We start from the raw sequence: 2,500 nt of genomic DNA on the forward strand, positions 1-2,500 counted from the left end.
GGAGAGAAGGTGTCCATCCCACAGCATGTGTGCAAGTGCTGCAGCGCGGTTTCCAATGGCCACAAAGCAAAGAGACCGTATTTCCTAGTTAATTAAACCTTTGTGCTTTAAGCCTTGCAAACGGAAATGTTTGCGGCCAGGCAGCAGCAGGAAGGATGTGTGTGTGTTGGCTCGTTGGTCTAGGGGTATGATTCTCGCTTAGGGTGCGAGAGGTCCCGGGTTCAAATCCCGGACGAGCCCGTTTCTTAGGCTTTGCTTTTAATCTCTTCAGCCTGACTAGAGCAACCAGGATATTCCTGGGAAATTGGGGATAAAAGCAGTCAGAGCGAGGCCAGCTTATAGCTTTCTTTAGGATTCATCACTGTGGAGTATAGTTCAACTTAGTAGTTATTTCGTCGGTTAACTCTTATTCACTTATGGCATTAGTGGTTTTAATAGGAGTTGGTATACATATTCAAGGGCGTGCAAAGTTCGGTTGTGTTATATAGTGGGCCAGTCTGGGCCAAAATGCCCGGGCCGATTTTTTGTCCCAGTCCAGCCCTGCCAAGGTTCCATGGTGTAATGAGGCTTCACTTGCTCTTTGCTGTCGCGCTTCTGGGCTGAATGACTAAACACCTCTGCTGCTCGGTGGGAAAAAGCGACCCACGCCAAGGTTCCATGGTGTAATGGTTAGCACTCTGGACTCTGAATCCAGCGATCCGAGTTCAAATCTCGGTGGGACCTGCTTTTGCCAGGAATGTGTGCAGGACCTCGTCCGAAAAAAAACGTTTCGACAGCGCTGATCCTCAAAAGCTCATCTAGGGAGTGCCACTTTGAAGTGAGTGTAAAAGGCCTGTACACCGCATGGAGAATGCGGGCATCGATCCCGCTACCTCTCGCATGCTAAGCGAGCGCTCTACCATTTGAGCTAATTCCCCTCGACAATGTGGAGAGAAGGTGTCCATCGCACAGCATCTGTGCAAGTGCAGCAGCGCGGATTCCAATGGCCACAGAGGAACCGTATTTCCTCTGTGCCGGCAACTTTGCACTGGCTACCGTTTAGTTAATTAAACCTTTGTGCTTTAAGCCTTGCAAACGGAAATGTTTGCGGCCAGGCAGCAGCAGGAAGGATGTGTGTGTGTTGGCTCGTTGGTCTAGGGGTATGATTCTCGCTTAGGGTGCGAGAGGTCCCGGGTTCAAATCCCGGACGAGCCCGTTTCTTAGGCTTTGCTTTTAATCTCTTCAGCCTGACTAGAGCAACCAGGATATTCCTGGGAAATTGGGGATAAAACCAGTCAGAGCAGGGCCGGTTAGCTCAGTTGGTTAGAGCGTGGTGCTAATAACGCCAAGGTCGCGGGTTCGATCCCCGTACTGGCCACACTTTTGCTCTCTGGGACCCTTAGCACTGCTCACCTCGAAAGTGACGGGCGGTCTCCCAGAAATCCCTGCTGGACAAACCGTTTGTCAGTAGACCTGGCCGAAATTGTTCAGTTGGGAGAGCGTTAGACTGAAGATCTAAAAGTCCCTGGTTTGATCCTGGGTTTCGGTAGAGCATCCTGGTCCCTGTGTCTTTGGTCGAGGGTCTCCAGTGACCAAACGCCACCTCCTGTTAACCTGATTCCACATGCATTGGACAAAAAAGTCAGCGTAGGTTTTTCTTTTTCTCACAGACCGGCGCATGATGAAATGGGTAGATCAGCGGCCCATTGGTTATTTTCTTGATTGACACTGGGCTGGTCCAATCACATCTTTAAACTCCTCCCCCTTTGAGCTCTGAGTGAGCGATCAGTGTCAGTGTGTATCTGTCAAAATAGTCAGAGCGATGGAGAAGAAACGCAAGGAATGTGCAGAGAAATAGCGTGAAAAAAGAAACTTCAAAGGCCCTTCAAGTGTCTGATGAGGATAGTGAGGAGGATAAGGAGAGAGATGAGTGAGTGCAGAGAACTGTGGTAAGCAGAACTAGGCTACTGTCACAACACTTAGGCTATGTAGGAACCCACTACCCAGTTACGCATTATTTATACATCTGCATATTTGACGATTACGCATTTTATTAGAATTGAGACAATAATGAGACAATAATGAGTAATGAGTTTGTAAACCATGTTTTTCTTCAAAATAAAAGCTCGATGCCGTTTCCGTCAAAATAAAAGATCATGTGCTTATCTCTGTATAGAAATTAGTACGAAACTAATTATGAAAGTTGCTTTTATTTTTCAGTGCATTTGTTTTACAACATATGGCTATTACTGCCATGGGATTAATATTATAACTATTATTATGTAGTAGTGTAATGTAGACAGACACTATATCACAACTAAAAGTTTTGAATTTTTCTTTGTTCAATTTGCACACTGAATATGGGTTGGAGCTCTTTATTTTTAACTCTCAAAGTGCACCAGATTGACGAATTTAACATTAAAAAGCACAAAATTTTCTTACGGGGGAGCATGTCCCCGAACCCCCCTAGAGGGACAGAGGTGCACTCACCACAGACTTCGAAAAATCCTGTGGGAAAAAC

General features: G+C 46.4%; 5 non-coding genes across 5 annotated transcripts; 4 read left to right on the top strand and 1 right to left on the bottom strand.

Annotated features, from left to right (window-relative positions):
* Window positions 1-168: 168 nt before the first annotated feature.
* Window positions 169-240, top strand: trnap-agg (transfer RNA proline (anticodon AGG)). The gene has a single exon. It is a non-coding gene; the product is annotated as a tRNA-Pro (tRNA).
* A 411-nt stretch (window positions 241-651) lies between these two features.
* On the top strand, window positions 652-723 carry trnaq-cug (transfer RNA glutamine (anticodon CUG)). The gene has a single exon. It is a non-coding gene; the product is annotated as a tRNA-Gln (tRNA).
* A 121-nt stretch (window positions 724-844) lies between these two features.
* trnaa-agc (transfer RNA alanine (anticodon AGC)) lies at window positions 845-917 on the bottom strand. Its single transcript has one exon. It is a non-coding gene; the product is annotated as a tRNA-Ala (tRNA).
* A 205-nt stretch (window positions 918-1,122) lies between these two features.
* On the top strand, window positions 1,123-1,194 carry trnap-agg (transfer RNA proline (anticodon AGG)). The gene has a single exon. It is a non-coding gene; the product is annotated as a tRNA-Pro (tRNA).
* An 89-nt stretch (window positions 1,195-1,283) lies between these two features.
* Window positions 1,284-1,357, top strand: trnai-aau (transfer RNA isoleucine (anticodon AAU)). Its single transcript has one exon. It is a non-coding gene; the product is annotated as a tRNA-Ile (tRNA).
* The last annotated feature ends 1,143 nt before the right edge of the window (window positions 1,358-2,500 follow it).

Source organism: Rhinichthys klamathensis, unplaced genomic scaffold, assembly GCF_029890125.1.
Source record: "Rhinichthys klamathensis goyatoka isolate OS25496 unplaced genomic scaffold, OSU_Roscu_1.1 h1tg000176l_1, whole genome shotgun sequence".
NCBI lineage: Eukaryota > Metazoa > Chordata > Actinopteri > Cypriniformes > Leuciscidae > Rhinichthys > Rhinichthys klamathensis.